At 45.2% G+C, this 18,121-nt stretch overlaps 2 protein-coding genes across 5 annotated transcripts in view; one reads left to right on the forward strand and one right to left on the reverse strand.

The window, feature by feature from the left end:
* LOC123758801 (cGMP-dependent 3',5'-cyclic phosphodiesterase) overlaps window positions 1-18,121 on the reverse strand; it is a 187,914-nt gene that overhangs the window by 163,710 nt on the left and 6,083 nt on the right. The window contains exon 1 of one of the 4 annotated variants that reach the window (XM_069334629.1): window positions 8,448-8,704. The exons of the other annotated variants lie outside the window; for them this stretch is intronic. The gene's annotated coding sequence lies outside the window, so the exon portion shown is untranslated. Of the gene's footprint in view, window positions 1-8,447; window positions 8,705-18,121 lie in introns of those variants that run through there. 4 annotated transcript variants of the gene reach the window in all.
* LOC123758803 (Nicotinamide amidase) overlaps window positions 8,760-18,121 on the forward strand; it is an 89,205-nt gene continuing 79,843 nt past the window's right edge. Inside the window, exon 1 of the mRNA XM_045743518.2 lies at window positions 8,760-8,895. The gene's annotated coding sequence lies outside the window, so the exon portion shown is untranslated. The remainder of the gene's footprint in view (window positions 8,896-18,121) is intronic.

Below are 18,121 nucleotides of genomic sequence, written 5' to 3' on the forward strand. Positions count from 1 at the left end.
TCCCAATAGAGTAATTTGTTAGTATCTTTCTTTCCCTCTTAATTCCCGCTAGCTGGGAATTAGAGGGAAAGTCAATGTGTACCTCCCCCACACAGATCATGCACGCCCATATCAACGGGAGGACAGGTTACGAGGTACAGTATAGTTTACCACACCCTCAGAGACCTGCCGCACTGGCCTGCTTTTCGCCACTATTTTTCCCATGGGTTAAAGGGGTGGGAGTTTTGACAGTCGCTCCCTCACACTCAGAATAACTCGCTCACACCGACCACACAGCGGCACAAAAGCTTAAAACGACGACGAAGTAGAGCTGTAACACACCTCCAGCTGCTGGGAATAAAAATAAGGGCGGGAGTTGCCACGGGCGCCATCAAACGCCGACACTCCCGACATTTACCTCAACATTTCACAAAATCCCATTTTCGTTGACGGTCCGTCGAGAGCAGGAGGGAGGGGAGCCTCTCCTAGTTTTTACTCTCGCCAATTGAAAAAAATATATGTATATAAAAAGTGCTTTTACATTTTAAAATATAAAAATCAACATTTTTGTCGATGGAAATAGTGAGGCGCTCTCGCACTGCCCTTGTACTAATATATAAAAAATATTCAAATTTAGCTTAAAAAAAAACTGATAAATGAATTTATATAAATAGAACTAACATGCACCATAAATTACCATTCTTATTCCTCTCAAAATTTTATCACTTTAATTGTGTTCCGGATAATTACACAGGTCACGATGACCTAGTTTGTGCCTGGCTATGTACCTGGGAGGTACGCCTAGTAGTGCAGGTCGAGTACTGTACCTGGCTCACCACACGACACGTAAAGGGAAAGATGGTACGGGGAGGCGACCAGGAGAGCAGTATACAGTGATGAGGACCATCTCCCACAGTAGGGTGGACGGGTGGAGGCGACCAGGAGAGCAGTATACAGTGATGAGGACCATCTCCCACAGGAGGGTGGACGGGTGGAGGCGACCAGTATACAGTGATGAGGACCATCTCCCACAGGAGGGTGGACGGGTGGAGGCGACCAGGAGAGCAGTATACAGTGATGAGGACCATCTCCCACAGGAGGGTGGACGGGTGGAGGCGACCAGGAGAGCAGTATACAATGACGAGGAAGCATCTCCCACAGGAGGGTGGACGGGTGGAGGTCCCTAGAGCACACGTTAGCAAGCTCAACACCTGCCTTACACATGAATAAACAATGCCACCAGCTTATGTGAAACTGGCGAATATCAAAGTGGGCTTTATGAGCCTAGACAAGGCGGGCTTCTGATCACTATACATCATAATACGGGAGAGGTGGCGCGAGCAGGACTGGGGTGTGCAGGCGAGAGGTCACAGTTGTGAGGCTCCGAGGTGAAGAAGCCACAAGGCAGGAGACCAGACGGAGCACACGCACAAGGTACTCGCCAGGATTACCGCAGTACTGGAGACAGTCACAGAGACGCACCCTCCAACCATGTTAGGCCTATATCTCTCGTCTATTGAAAAAAAAGCAGAAGCGGCTACACGGCCTTATTGTAATCTTTGTACAAGTCGGTATTGGCTCTCACATAGATAGTGGCCCTGTGTGTGTGTGTGTGTGGATACCAGCGTAAAATACTGACGCCTGTGTGAATACAAGTATGATTGCTATAGTGTGTCCCAGCCACGTATCCCACATGTGGACACATGACGGACTTGTCATCACCGTGAAGGCACTACTCACTACAACCAACGACGCCAGTCTCCACTTATCACAATAATTAATATCAAGTCTTTCTACAATTCTTCGTCACCTTTTTAAAACGATTCATACATCTCAAGAATACAACATAGCAAGCATGATGTGGCTGGACTAGGTGTAGCCTGGCACAGGTACACAGGTGCCAGAAGAAGGGGGTGGCACCGGTGCCACAGGTGGGCCACCATAACCTACCTGTTGGGCCAGGAGGGGGGCGGGGTAGAGTCTGGGAGGGGGGGCGGGGTAGAGTCTGGGAGGGGGGGCGGGGTAGAGTCTGGGAGGGGGGGCGGCAACATTACCTGCAATAAGAGATAAGGTGTAATAAAGAGCGGGACACGCGAGTGACGTGTTATGATGCAGCACAGGTCCCCTGGAGCAGTGGTGGGGAGGACCTGGTTCACACACAGATGCATTACCACTACTCCCTTCACACTAACCACCTGACCCCCCCCCCCCTCCCTCCTCCTCTAGGAGCGGGGTCACATATCTCAAGCGTCGGGTCTTCTACAATGTCCATCGTATTCCACACGCTGACAGCTACCTGTTGTAGAGGTTCTGTGGTTGTATGTTCAGACCTTCATGAAGTTTCCTCTTAACTGTTTGGTTATACGGTTGTTATTGTTTTAGATTCAGCCAATCTGAACACAAAAATGCAAGCAGCACGGGCTATGGTGAACCCGACATACTCACCTGGCACAAGAGATATGCAGGTCATGCCGTGGACTGTGTTGTGTTGGTCTTCTTAGTGCCTTGTGTACTGCTTGTAGTTTTGCATGTCAGTCTTCTTTAATTTAGGTTCCTTTAAAAGGTAATAAAGAGTACTGGAGATGCCGGCCGGACTAAAGACCTGTATGAGGTCAACCCGTCCTCTTAAAAATATCGTGACTTTTGGCTCGTATGCGCACTATGGCCAAATTTGGACGTAATTTGAAATGAAATCGACTCTCAAAAGTGACGTACTGTTCCGTTTTCTGTTTGAGTCGTCCGGCCCTCCTCGGCAAGCTTAGAAGAGGAACTTTCAATTAACGTTTTTCATACCGTTTTGAAACTGAGAATTTCCTGCCCACCTAAGCTATCAGAAGACCCTTAACTTACTGTTGTTGAAAAAAAAAATCCCTAATTTATTTTAATTTTTTTTCATTTTCAAATTACGTCCATATTCGGCCATACGGGTAAACGGCCAAAAGCGACGTTCTTTTTAAGAGGACAGGTTGTTCATGGTAGCTGTGTGTTGGTGCTAAGGTTACGGGATCTTCTCAAGTTTGCTAAGGGGCCGTTTTGGCTTTCTTTATTCTGTCATTTAGATGATTTTTGATTCATGTTCTATTAATCTTGAGTCCCACAATTCTGCCTACACTCGTATACTGGATTGGGTAGATGACAAAAATATTGGATTCTGGATTTCGTTTTGCAATGTATATTTGAAAATCAGTGGAAAATAAGAACCAACAAAAACGTTTATGAATCTATTGCAACCTTTGTTTATGTTGGGGAGTAACGCCTTTGGTTGTCCCGGCTGGCAGATTGAGTTACATCAGCCACGTCAGTGAGGCGGTCTCCATACTGGGCAGGAGGCAGCTCACCTGTACAAGTGTTGAAGAGAGTGGGTGATGGGGCAGCTTCCCCCCCCCCCTCCACCCCCCGACACTCCACTTATCACTACTATACAAAGGTTTGGTTTCGTCCCCCCAGTAGTTACCAATAGTGAGCTCAGGTGTTGTGTATGTATGAAGCTGTATAGTGTGGCAGTGAATCTGTGTGGAAGCCCTAATTCCGATATTTGAAGCGGGTGTCAAACTGTCAAAAGGTTTTCGATACACATCTGAGCACTGTATTACACTGCTCTTTTTTTCACTATGGCAATGTCAATATATTTATATATCAACACCATAGCTGTATGGGCTGCGCTTTGGCTCCTGAATATTTTGTTTGACGTTACAATTGTCTTCCTCTTCCATGAAGTTCACAAGGTGATTATGAGGAGAAAACGCTAAGCCGGTATGATTATATAGCACTTGGAAGGGCTACGAGGACAAGGGTCTCGGATTATTCTGAAGAGCTGCATATAATATTAGTGTATATTGATGGACTGCAGTTATTGGGAGGTTAGTCAATACAAATGTGTTGATATTGGTAGGGTCCGATGCCTTGTTCTTATAACTCATTGATTTTTTTGAGTTCTGCAACGGTTGTGTCAATCTTAAGGTGGCCCTCGTTATCAATGTTATTAAGGTCTATTGTTTCCGTTCGGAGTAATGTTGCAGGTACCTGGGTGTTGGTCAGCTGTCACGGGCTGCTTCCTGGGGGTGGAGGCCTGGTCGAGGACCGGGCCGCGGGGACACTAAAATGCCCCGAAATCATCTCAAGATAACCTCAAGATGGAGCCCTTGTCGACCACATTCGTCATTTTTCTTTCGGGTTAATTCTGAATAAGTCTTCGAGCACTTCCTAAATTCCTGTTGTTGTTCTCTGTCTTTGTAAAGTTTATTTCTTGAGGCGTCTTAGATGTACTCACCTAGTGCAGCTAAGTAAGGCCTTTCCTCGGGAGAGCCTCCCATCTGTTTTTTGTTTTTTACATTTTTTCCAGAACTTTCCTGTGATTTTGTGGCATGTTTGGATTTCGTTTATTAGATCATCCCATTTTTTGGTGTTCATCCCGAGGCTCCTTTTGAAGTTCATTGTGTGCGTGTCATTGTCCGTCAGTTGTGTTTATTAGTTCTGGAGGCTGCCAGACTTCCTGCGCTGGTGTCGTGTGCCTTCCAGTCAGGCTTGTATATTGCTGTGTTGGGTGAGAGGACTTGTAGTAGTGCGGGTCTCCTTGTGATGGCTTCTGGAACACCAGCACACCCCCTCAGGACCCCAGTGGTGCTGTCCCCTGTGCCACAACACTGTGCCACAACATACTGAGTGCCACAACACTGTGCCACAACATACTGAGTGCCACAACACTGTGCCACAACACACTGAGTGCCACAACACTGTGCCACAACAGTGCCACAACACACAATCTTAGACAGCGGGTGCGCCAGACTGATAACACAGCGGTGATTCGTCTATTCATAATCACCTGCAGCCTGATTGGCGGAATTTAAAAAAGTTAAATACGATATAAAGACTTGTAGAAACCCATACACAATACATATAGCCGGACACTTCACTCTCAACACAATAGGAATATCAGAGGAAATAAACACTTGTTCACAGACACGGAAAGACTGATATGACTAAACAGTGAAATGTCACCAGCTAACGAGGCCATTAACGAACACAATACCTTCCAATATATACAAATTAAACATGTATTTTCAGTTTAATTGGTTATGCACACTTTATTAAATAAAAATTACAATGGACAAAATAAATGATGAAGTTGTTCGGGCGCCTGGCTCTGGCTCCGGCGAAGGCCCCCCCCCCCCCCCCAACAGGATGAGATCCCCCCAACAGGATGAGATCCCCCCCCAACAGGATAAGATCCGCCCCCCCCCCCCAACAGGATAAGATCCGCCCCCCCCCCTACACAGGATGACATCCAACACTCCTCCCATGATACTGGCACGGGTGACGAAGCAGATAAAGATGACATACTTCAGCAGTTAGCAACAAGGCCAAAAGTACACATTATACGCCGTAAACAAATCCTAAACTACAAGACAGTTTGCAGAAATGCTGACTAAGGAGAGTCATCGCGTATAAGATTACACATGTAAAGAAACCAAGCAGCAGCAGGAGGTGGCCGCGCACCCACACTGCACCAACACCGGGGCCCCACTACTCGTACATGGTGTGGCCGAGGTGTGGTCACACTGTTGTTGGCGACACAGGTGGCAGAGCCCGGGGCATTAGAGGTGTGTGTACTCTGGGCCGTGTAGAGCCCTCTACACAAGAGCTGGTCCACCACCACAACACCGGGCTCACACTCTTCTCATTTAGCAGGTCGTATAATTAACGCACTTGATCACCCTGTTAAAAATGCCACTTACTTGTAAAAACCAAAGCGCCGTAATATTCGAGTTTTGTGCGCAGCGAAGACCATGACAACTTAGGGGCGCTTCTGGTTATACTTAGTGAGAAGTTATTTAACAGTTATGTTGTTAACGGAGTGATAAGTCCACAGACCAGGACGCATCCCCCGTTCCCCACACAAATATTTACACTAGTTTTAAAACCTGCCGCCACGAGCTATGGAGCTGCTGTCTACATGACGCCTCTGTTAAGACGTCCCGCAGGCCAGTGGCCGACATCCCGCAGGCCGGTGGCCGACGTCCCGCAGGCCGGTGGCCGACGTCCCGCAGGCCGGTGGCCGACGTCAACACAGTGACAACAACATATCCGACTCATCCCCCTAAAATAATAGAACTTATATACCAACTATTTGATCACAGCGTATAAAATGGACTTTTGGACCCCCCTAAAATGTTATTTTTGTATTACTGAATTATCCCAAAATGACATTCTAGAAAATTGGAAATGTAACTGAAGAATCTAACCAGTGCAAACAATGCTAAGCCTTCTATAGTACCTGCATGTGCTAAACTAGGACTAGGATTGCTAAGGTCAGGTTTATTTATATTTTTTAACTTGCCCGCCACAAAACTGACAGCCCAAAACGATCATTTTTGGGTCCAACCGTCCATTTTGGTACGCGTCCAAATACTATAAGTACAATAATTTTAGGAGGATGAGGCTATATTGTACACGGGGGAGTAGCGGGGAGACCACAACACGTGACCCGGGCACTGGGGGAGACTTGTGCCTCCTGACCAGTAACTGGCTGGTGTCAGGACGCAACTCTCGTGGGGCATGTCCACGTGCCCCAGGAACCACCACCCGCGTGTCCTCTTGGGGCGTGGAGGCCACAAGGGGGGGAGGGGAGAGAGGGAAGGCTAAAGAAGAAATGAAAACACTGACAAGAGCTGCTTGCCCTAGTTAGTATTGTGACGCTGCCACAGTTGTCTGTAACTCTATATTCCTGTATCACATCACTCCGGCGCGCGCACGCACGCACCAACACGCATGCATTCCTCTCTCTACACGCACACGCGAACGAGCGCGCGCGCATACACATCATCAAAAAGCTTTTGACATTGTTAAAAAAAAATACTTTTTTTTTCCACAGTATAAAAAGAGGGTGGTGTATCGGGCAGAGTACTACAGAGGGTGAAGGGCACCTTCCAGACAGAAGGCAAAAAGTCATAGTAAGAGGAGAGTTATCAGACTGGAAAGGGGTAACGAGCGGAGTACCTCAAGGGGCGGTACTAAGGCCAATCATGTTCCTAATATACGTTACATAATCTAACACAGGAACTAGGTTAAATGTTATCAATATTTGTAACTGCTAAGCTTATGACGTGATTTAGAACTTGGAAGGAATGCAATGCATTGCAAGGTGGACCATCTCGGTAGATTATCTAGTTTAAGAAATAGCTGCTAGATTTTAACTCTGACAAATGCAAGGTTATGAGGATAGGAACTGGAGGGAAAAAGACTTCATATTCAGTACAGGATGAAGGGAAGGCATCTTATACTTTTGAAAAAGTGAGACTTGGATCCCTAATTATGTCTGCCCCTAACACCAGAAGCAGACATCAGCAGGATAAGGAGGGCAGCACATGCCATACTGGCAAACGTCCAAGTTATCCTTCAGCAATTTGGACAAGATCACTTCCAAGCGCTGTATACATACATCCTTTGTGAGACCTATTATTGAGTATGCCGACCTGGCAAGGAACCCCTATCTAAATAAAACATAACTAGACACTGTAAAACAATATGCAACAAGGATTGTTCCTGAGTTAAGGGGACCGAGCAGTGAAGACTGAAGGAACTAGACGTCGCAACAAAGAAAAAAAGAAACAGGGCAGACATGATAACGACATACAAGATACCAAGGGTTGACAAAATTGATATGGAAGCTCTGTTCAAATTGAGGAACAGTAGAGTGAGGACACAAGTGGGAAATGAAAAGGCAGACGAGACTTGCCAGGAAATATTAGTGGGTCCGGAACAGTTCGATTGTTACCAATAAAAGGGGATCGGCTCCCATGGCGACGCTTCACGAAATCAATATTAAGTGGCTAGCAGAGTCCTTAGAATTAATCAATTAAAGTCACCTTGAGACTTTATATTGAGAGCAAGGACTGCCACAGACAGGGTCGGCCCCCATGGCGGGTTGAGGAGACGACCTTCAGGAGGCCGGGTCGTCCCCGTCATCCTCCACTAACTCTTCTAGTCTTTTATATACAAGACTTACACGAATATACACACATGTGCTTAAACATATAAATCCTCTAACAATTCCATACATAAAGCTGTAAGAAGAAATAAGTTATAAGCCATTAGCACATAATGAAAGAGTAACCAAAGCCTACTGGCATGTGTGAAGGACTATCTCATGAGTAGAGAAGAATCACCGCCAGGAGTACCCGCGCATAATGTAGGTGGAAGACAGTATATGTGTGTGTGTGTGTGTGCACTATACTATGCCATGACCTACTTAGGTTATAGGTTGGGTCAGTTTTTGTTTTCCTCGAGACAGTACCCGCTATTGTTTGTCATCATGCCAGAGGCTTTAGGTGTAAATAGGTTGATGTTTGTCACATACACCCTCGTCGCTGTGTGATACACTGCCTGGCTCAAACGTGACTGCTTGCACATTACATCTCTTCAGGAGACATGTATACAAGTTGGTATATATTTGTAGTTGCAATACGTACAGGTTGTGTGAAGGCTTTTTGTACGATGACTTGTTGAGATGTGTTGCACAGTAGCAGGTCACTGTTGCCAGCGAGGCGACACTACTGTACCCCACCCCTACCCTTCCTCCAGCTGTGGCTGTGTGTACACAGGAGCCGAGTGTGACATGTGGGGGTGGCAACACTGACGCTACTGGGGGGTAGGAGGGAAGGGGGAAGCGCGCACTCCGTGACTATGATAACAGTCAGCCACCCAAACAGTTCCCCCACACCGACCGTCCCCCACTCTCAGTGGTACACACACCTCCAGTTCACACCCACACTCGGCACACACTGCAAGTGTGAAAAAGGTTTTTAAGAACACTATTTAAAGAGGAATAGATCCAGAGATTAGAGGGGTCACTGCAGCACGTGAGGTGTCACACAATCTCCCGAAGCGACAAAGTTCAACCCTCGAAAGCATAACAAGGTGAGTACAACGAAAAAATGATGGCAGACTGGTAGTGTAGGTGATGAGTGACCTTGTACGGTGACACAGTGCCAGTGTACTGGCACTGTGTCACCATACAAGTGGTGGTGTGGAGTGGCCACATATGCCAGGATGTAACAACATAATGAGCAAATATATGGCAATCTTCCCTCCTTGCCACCAACCACTATTGTCAACACTCAGATGTTAATGGTGAGCTGGTGGGGGGAGGGGGGGGGGGGGGAGATAGTGTAATCTTATCTTGTGACCAACCTCCCAGACCCCCCCCCCCCCTCAACCCTCTTCCCCCAGGCCTCCACTATCACTTGTACGGCTCCCGCTGTCACTCCCTTGCCTCCCCTCGCCCGCTGTCACTCCCTTGCCTCCCCTCGCCCGCTGTCACTCCCTTGCCTCCCCTCGCCCGCTGTCACTCCCTTGCCTCCCCTCGCCCGCTGTCACTCCCTCGCCTGCTGCCGCTCCCTCGCCCGCCAGCCACTCCCTCGCTTGCCAGCCACTCCCTCGCCCGCTGTCACTCCCTGACTTCCTCTCGCCCGCTGTCACTCCCTCGCCTCCCCTCGCCCGCTGTCACTCCCTCGCCTCCCCTCGCCCGCTGTCACTCCCTCGCCTCCCCTCGCCCGCTGTCACTCCCTCGCCTCCCCTCGCCCGCTGTCACTCCCTCGCCTCCCCTCGCCCGCTGTCACTCCCTCGCCCGCTGTCCTGTAGTTTCTCTAGTTACACACACGGGCACACACACGCACGCACATGGTGTGTGTTCTCCTGCTGATGCTGGCACACACAGCCCAGCGAGTCTCAGCATCAACCTGCACTGAAACATGGAAGACGCCACAGCACGGATCTTTAAATAACCAGTGCAAACACCTAAGATTAACTGTATAAATGTTTTCCTAAATGACGCAAGAGCTACAAGATCAATGTAATGGGAGCGAGTGATGGAGTCTTAACTACACTGTGCTCACATTACCCATAAGGACGAGTGCCACAACTCACAATAAACACCATAAACAACCACCTCTAACAACCCTCACAATGGTTCTCTCCATAAACAAGAGCCGCGAGCCATGTGTTGGCCATGTACAACCAAACCTCATAAAGACCCAAAGTCCATTCCATGCACCCGCCAAACCCCAGGTGTTTATGAATGAAAAACGGTTTACACACGACTCACAACTGATGACGTTCGAACACTTCCGGAACAAGCACTTGACTGACGAATTTTGTTCGAACCACAACGCTGTAAATAATTCACCCACGTACTACAAACAATCGCCAACAGAACCTAAACACCTAACCAGTGAATAAATATGTAAAATATGATACAAAATATTAATTTATATTTGAGAAAATTCCCGTTTTGAATCAACAGCATGTAAAAATTTATCAAAGCGTCTTTCGGGTCGACCGTTGAATGGAATGGACTTGGTGTGAGGACGGGTTGCCATGTAGCGGGTGTTCCTTCCCCACTCTCACACATTCATCATCAGCTTCCCCATACCGTTCCCCACTTCATCAGTGTCGTCCACACTACGCTATGATATATGGGAGTGTGGGACGGAGAGGTGTGGGGGAAGTGGCGAGAGTGGAGAGAAGGGAGTGCAGGGTGGAGAAAGGAAACAACGGTTTACAGTGAGAGGGAGATAGAATGAAGAGGAAACAAGTGGAATCCCACAAGGGTCGTTACTAGAGCCAATGTCACCCTAATATATTTTAACCAAGTGACGAGAAGTTGGTCTTTCATATCAATGTTTGTTCCTCATATAAAACTAATGAAAGATCAGAGCAGAGAACGACTAACATTAAAGTGAACTAAACACGCCATAGGGAATATAAAGAGCGTTTAGTAGACTAACCTAGACACGTAAATGAATGAGAATGGGAAGAAGAAGAGTGGTATGGCAACAACGAAGGGGGAAGATATTCCTGCACCATAAGACGCCTAAGGCACACTCACTACCCCAAATCTAACGTCAGAGGCCCACTTTAGAACCCTATGCCGCTGTGGCACGTCTGGACAAATTTTAGATAGACAAATTATTCCCCTGAAAGCTATGTAAAAGCATCATGAAAGCCACTCGTGAGCATGCAGCCTTTAAATATATGCAACAAACCCCGTTTACGAGCTGAGGAAACTGAGCTACGAGGGAAGACTGGGGAAACGCGTCCTCATCACACAAAATTAGCGAAGGAACACTGACATAACGAGATGTTTACTAGGAGAAATTGGCAAAATAGACAACCAATGTTGAAAACAAGAAACACCTAATAGAAACTACAGATTAGCGACTCTGATATCAAAGAGAACGTCAGTGTAAAAATTTGAACAGTAATAGGCTAGAAACGTAAGTGGTTGAAGATAACTCCATAGTTTGAAATATTAAAATAATGAATATTTCTGGCCAGTCATTGCTTAAACTATAAAATGGTTGAAAAGCGAGGTTGGAGAGCCGAGGCTCGACCCTACAAGCACTCTTGAGGCTACAACAGTTTTCCAGGAATGTTTTAAGTGGACAGACAGCTGGTGCCTGGAACAGCAATGGGGGAAAGGAGGGGAGAGGTCGAGAAGCGACAGACGGGAATTATGCAAGTTGTGAAACTGCCTCCAATATCATTTACATATATCAGAAACAGTATTAGTCCGAGGAATGACGCTGTGGGATTCCGCTGGTGTCATCACGCCACTCTGATAAGTCTTCCCTCAGTGACTGCCTGCTGTTGCTTAGGTACTCCCATATCAACAGAAGCACCGTCCTTGTCATCCTGTCTGCTTCTCTAACTTGTGCTTCCTCTTGTCTGGTGTGTAGAAATGTAGCAGGGAAAGTAAGGAGCAGCAGAGAGAAGTGTAGTGAGCAAGAAAGCTTGGGGGTGGGTGAGGGAGAAGACTACGGGGTGGGGTGGAGGGAGAGGCCAGTAGGGGTGGAGGGGGGAACACCTCTCCACAACACAGCAGGAATATCGTTCACTGTTTGCGCGCGTCGCCCGACCTTCAGGACAAGACTGGCTCGCCTGCCTAGCTCCACTGATAGCAGAAAGGCGTTTACAAGTCCACCAAGAGGCATTATGTGATTTGACTACTTACAACAGCCACGTACACCATGGAAAAAAAGAGCAAAATCCTGAACAGCATGAAAAAACAAACGTGGTAATTGTCTATGAACAATTCCCCAAAACAACGAATTACGACTTATTAACAAACCCTACACACACACACACACACCGAAATAATTTACCCCTCTGCCCCTGCTCCTTATTCTTGCAACTATTTGTATGGAGAAGTGCACGGGTGCTTTGTACATTATTACTCGTGAATAATGTAACGTAAGCAGACACACTCACGATATATCTAACGAAAAATTTAAAAACCTTGTAGTAGCAACGTGAAAATATTCATGCACCTACACACTTCACATCATACAAGCATACTTATTACACTCTTACAAAATTCATGCATTCCTCTTCCCCCTCCAGCTTACATGCACTCTCCAACCCTTCACTATGCACTCCCTTCTCACTCTTACAACGCACTCGTTCACTCCGCTTTATACCCGTCTCCCAGCCTCCCAGGCGCTCTCTAACCCGCCACTACCTTCCCTCCCTCCCAGTGACATCCTTGGACGCCTGGGGTTTACCGTTGGGAGTGTACGTCAAGGACGGTCGTTGGAGCCTAGTGCAGCCCACCGGTGTTGTGGGCTGGATGTGTGTGTCTTCTACACTCCATCCTCTCCCTCTGCCCCATCTATCACATTTTAGTTTAGTTAATTTATTATGCTGGGAATGGCTAGCCACAGGTGTCTGGCCTCCTATTTCGGACAAACAAATTATAATTAGGATAATACAAAAATTTTATCAGGCAGCGGTGTAAATGTCAGAAGTACATAATGCTTTCAGGAACCGACCCTCGATATTCGTTTAGACTAAGCAACTTACAGCATTGATGAACTAGTTCATCAATGTTGTAAATACATCAATGGGGAATGCGAGTTTCCACAGGACGTGGCTTTACAGTATGGAGTATGCTACAGACCTAAACAATGGTCTCATGAACTGGATCGCAGTGGTCTTTTACCCCATCAATTCATAGTAACAATTAACGGTAAATATATCACTAACAATAGGTCATTATAAATGGGAAAATTTACGTGAATTTAGTTTTACCAATAAGTTTACAATAGCAGTGAACTATTTTGGATGAGAACCAGGTAATACAATTTTAGTATTTCCCGTCTACTGTAGAGAAATTATGGGCGTAATGTAGGGTGTGGTAATGTTGGTAACATAACTCTTGATCCCTTGCATCAGGGGGAGGTGTAAACTCAAATGTAGACTTCTAGCCTAGCTGCTTATCCGGCTACCTGAAGACGAGCTGTGGGTACATCCAGTGCGATGATTCTCTTGGTTAAGATTATATATATAAAATATTATATATACCGTGTATATACACACACACGGAACGTTTAGCCTTTATAGTGATAAAAGGAATTAATACAGAAAATTTAACTTGTGTTTTGGTTTTACCAAGTTTCAGAAATAGGTGGAGAATTTAAATGTCCCGCAATGTGTACTTTCCTCTCTTGCGTGTTCCTCCCCCCCCCCCACTACTTCGTGTACACGTGTGTGTGTGTACGCCAAGGGCATACTAAACACACATAGTGAGCGTGTGTCGTCCTCTGTGACCTTTCTCCCAGATGACCAAGCGCCCTCAACCCTTGGCGCCACGCACAGCCACCAGGTAGCTGGTCCACTGTCTACCAAGGTGTCCGGCACCATAACAAAGTGGAGTGCACTGCAAAGAATTAGTAGAGGCCGCCTCCATCCACACCTTCAAGAGCAGATACGGCATCTTGCCGTTCTGAGATTTAAAACCATCGGGAATGAAAGAGGTAAGCCTCATTCCCCTCGCAGTCACAGATATGAAAGTAGTGCACCAGTGTTTGACTGCACAGTCCAGATGAAGGAGAACACTTTGTATAGCCGAGACGAAACGCAGTCCTGGGTATTTCCCAGAGGTGGCCCGATAATCTGGAGACGCCAGCGAATAAGATGGGATACTACTAGATGGAATACCCAGCTGTGCCCGGGTGTCTGCCTTCGTCTTCCTGTTTTAGAGCACGTCTTAGAACCTTGTCTGGAATAGGACATGTGTTTTTCGTAATGAAAATCGAATGGGGTCACTAAAGATGCGGATATTTCTCAACAGGTGTTACTAGGGCCGTCCGCGAAAGATCTATAACATCCCTCCCCCTCACCCCCGAATGTTTCACCATGGAAAGCTGGCAGTGGGTAGCTGTAAGCGTCTGGCCTCCGACTCTGGACAAATTATATTTTGTCCTGTGGAGACCCCCCCCCCCACAGACACACACACACAGCTGACCTATACAGCACTGTGCTACTCTCATACGAAGGGTTACAGTTTTCAGGTAATATCTTACAGGGTAGGTGGTCACACGTGGAGAGGCTTCACTAGGCTGCATTTGTAGGCTTGAGCGAATTAGGAGGATTTCCTAATATCTGCGAGTGATGAAAAAATTGCTATAAAGTTCCCTGTATCTACCTCAAACCTTTGTCTAAAACTATTAATTATATAACTGGGCATTCACTAAATGTTGAGAGTATCCTGGGCCTTCCCTTCACACCTGCCTGGCCAGGTGCGTCCTTCCTCTCACTACCAAAACACCATCTGAATATCTCGCCTGATTATTATAATAAATAAAATAAATTAATGTATTACACCAACAAACGTACATCTGGCAAAAGAAAATTAATAAAGTTGCCTAAAACAATTATTTGCCTTTATTGTTGGAATATATTCATGAACACCTGGGCCACGATTCATCAAGCAGTTAGGCAACTGCATAAAGAAATCACATTAACGTGATGTATTCGAGAAAATCAGTAGGCGCGTACCTGGGCGCGTTCGCAGCGCATAGATTCGAATCCTCCTCATGGCTCCTACTGGTTTTCTGTTACGCAATTACTTACAAACTTGAAATATTTTCTCAACCTTTAGCGGTTTTGTTTACATTTATTGAACAGTTTGGGCTCCGATGCACTTGGAGGCTGTTTATAACACTAACAAATAATTGGGAAGTCTAGATGCTCCTAAACTTTTCGGTAAATGTAAACAAAGCCGCCAAAGAGTGAGAAAAGATGTACATGTTCGTAAGTACTTGCGCAACTGCTTATCAATCCTGGCCCACCACTCAGAAAGGAATGCTGCGAGAAAGGTACTCTTGACGTGATCAATTGGTAATCTCGGGTTGTCTGGCATACGTCATCCTAGTACCAATCTTAACCTTCGTACTGTCTAATCATATTCTTGTTTGGAGATAAAAATAATACTTTTAAAGTGTTGTTATACAGTATATCTGCTCTTGGATAATATTCTTAATGATAAAATGAAGACCAGTATTTCAGAATCTATCCAATGGTGTCTTGTGATTATGTCTTAACGAGAGCCGCGGTGCCGCGTCGCATTATTGGAGTGTTCTCAGCAGAGATGTGGGATATTAACAATGATAAATGTGCGCGGTATAATCATTACTCGACACGCTAGCAATGGTTGGCAGCAGCCCCAGAATTACCTTTAGTCATGGGAGGCAGATCCGGGGTTGGTTAGTTGTCTAATTTGTTGCCTCATTTGGCAAGATGAAGCAACCATCTTGCGTCATCTCATGATTTACCAACTGTAAACGGTGGTAAAGATGGTAATGATGCAGGAGTCAGAATCAAGAGGAGCAGATGACAGCATGGTACTTTCCACTATGTACTGTAAACACCTCTCTGACCCTGTCCATACAGGAGCAAACTGAAATCAATATATGCTTGTTAAAACAGTAATTTGCTCTGTATATTGCAGAACATACGCCAGCTGTCCATGGAAGACAGGAAAATTAATAAATGCTGCCCAGTGTGGTCTGACCAACGGGTGGAAGTGTCTCATCATTCATATTAAGTTGGAGATTTGTCTGAATGTTAACTAGTAACAACACAGAGCGCAGACTATTGTGCGGAAAATTACTGTATCAAAGAAAGCCGGATTTTACAAGTTCATAAACAAAACAAATCATGTAAACAACCATTGTTGACAAGCTGACTATATTTCGTATAGCGATACTTTACCCTATTATCACTGACCTGCCATCAAGTATAGAATCAGTTGTGACACGTCCATATGATTGGTTGTCGAGGTATTCAGCAACATTACCGCCTTCGTTGGATAAAAGTAATTTACAAGAATATCCACACTGGTTCAAGGATAAAAGGTGTTTTGCCTATTCAAGTCACAGTTTACCTCCGCGTCAGAAATGTCAAGTCATCGCACTGGCCAAGACATTTAATCTCTCCTCAATGGATATCTCGTGCCAGGACTTCTGTATACAAGTGCGGTAATGGACTTGAGAAAGTGTGAGGATTGACATTTAGGTTAGGTTAAGTGCGTGGGGCTTTTGCCAACCAGTCATCAAATACACATTTTATTGTGCACTTGTCTATAAATATTTATCTCTGATTTAGTTTATGTAAACATTAAAGTACACTATTCATTTGCACAAGCCATAATAATAGCATCGCACGTAATCATTATAATTATATACTAGTGAACATTAAGGTTTGGCGGAATTTGAGGTCACTGGAGGCTAGGCTAGTGGTGAAGCACGTTAGTATTACTATGCTCTTAGTGCATATAGTAATATTAACCATCACTAAAAGATGCAGCATTTCAGTGATGCTGCATCAAAGTATGTACAGTAATGTACATTACTGTACATTTTACTCTCATAGAATTGAATAAAGCGAAACATCGTGATGGCCATCAGTGAATATTGGAGATTGTCGCAGGTGTGTGTAAATTCACCAGCAGAGCTACAACACGCAGTCAGCGCCAGTTTTATGATCATTGTTCCTTTATGTTTACGTATTGCCGACACAATTATGGTTTTCTTCCATACTCTTATGTTACGAAATTTTATAAAATTCTACCAGTATATTTATACCCACTCTAAGACTTGCTTCCAGGCTTTGGATCTAATCTAATAAAACGTAAAGATAACCATTGCCAGGAAAAAATGACTCCAGATTGTGAGAGTTGTGAAAGAAGTCCTAAATGATCCTCTGGCTTACAGTCCACAACTCTGGGCATCAGGCTGTGCGCTACATAGTGATTTATATGATCAGCCGGGATTTAAGAGTGCCACATTTATCAAGCCTGTAAAGGGGTGTAACAGTGACACATATTACATCACAAGGCCACGCGAGCTAATCAGTAAGGTCTGACAGACACGATTAAATATTAACATTATCGTTCTAAGTTATTCCCCAATACGTGCACTGTTAATGATCTTCATTAACAGTATTATTCCGATATATTCTCGGTAACTTGGGTAGTAATATTTCAGAAGCATACCCCGACAACAATAGAGCGAGGGGGAACACAACAGAAACCCATAGCAACGTGTGACATGTTTGAACATCTGTACACTCACTCGCAACTCCACACTTCTGAGCACAATAATATTACATAGATTTTCAACAAAAAATTCCTATGATTCATCACGTTACCTTGTTCCGTCACCCTATAAGCTTCCTGACACATTTTACTATCTTAAGTAATTAGATTAAAATTTTTGTTTAATCTAAATGGTACAAAGAAACCTCATAGTGTTCTGAATGTTAGATAAACACTAGGATGGTGTTGGCGTTGTTTTGTATGAGTGGGTTAATTGTTATAATGTGGCTGGTGTTGGTGGTTGCATCAGCAGGAGAAGCTTATAAGAGTAGTCAGGTTACACTATGTATCACTATGTATGAGAGAATATCAGAGGAACTCGAGGATTCCGCCATCAGGTTGAAGCAGCCCCAGAACCAGCGCTCACCAACTCAATTTCCCTTCTCTTATCTTATCTGTTCTCTTATCACTTCCCACACGCCCCGACATGGCACAATTTTCTCCAGACCTCACCTTATATATATATGACCTTGGTTGATATAATGTTGCATGTTAAATTATTAAATTCAAGTATTGTTCAAGCACCAAACATTATGCAACACTTATATTTAACACCAGAAATGTATTGCAACCGTTATTATTACAACTGCACATTATGGCAACTATTTTAACAGCTCGTGGAATAGCCCTAAATCTATAATTAATTTCACTTAAGATATTTGAGATTTCAAAATTGGTGTTCCATCTTGATAATTAAATTATACTTGC

Source organism: Procambarus clarkii, chromosome 31, assembly GCF_040958095.1.
Source record: "Procambarus clarkii isolate CNS0578487 chromosome 31, FALCON_Pclarkii_2.0, whole genome shotgun sequence".
Lineage (NCBI taxonomy): Eukaryota > Metazoa > Arthropoda > Malacostraca > Decapoda > Cambaridae > Procambarus > Procambarus clarkii.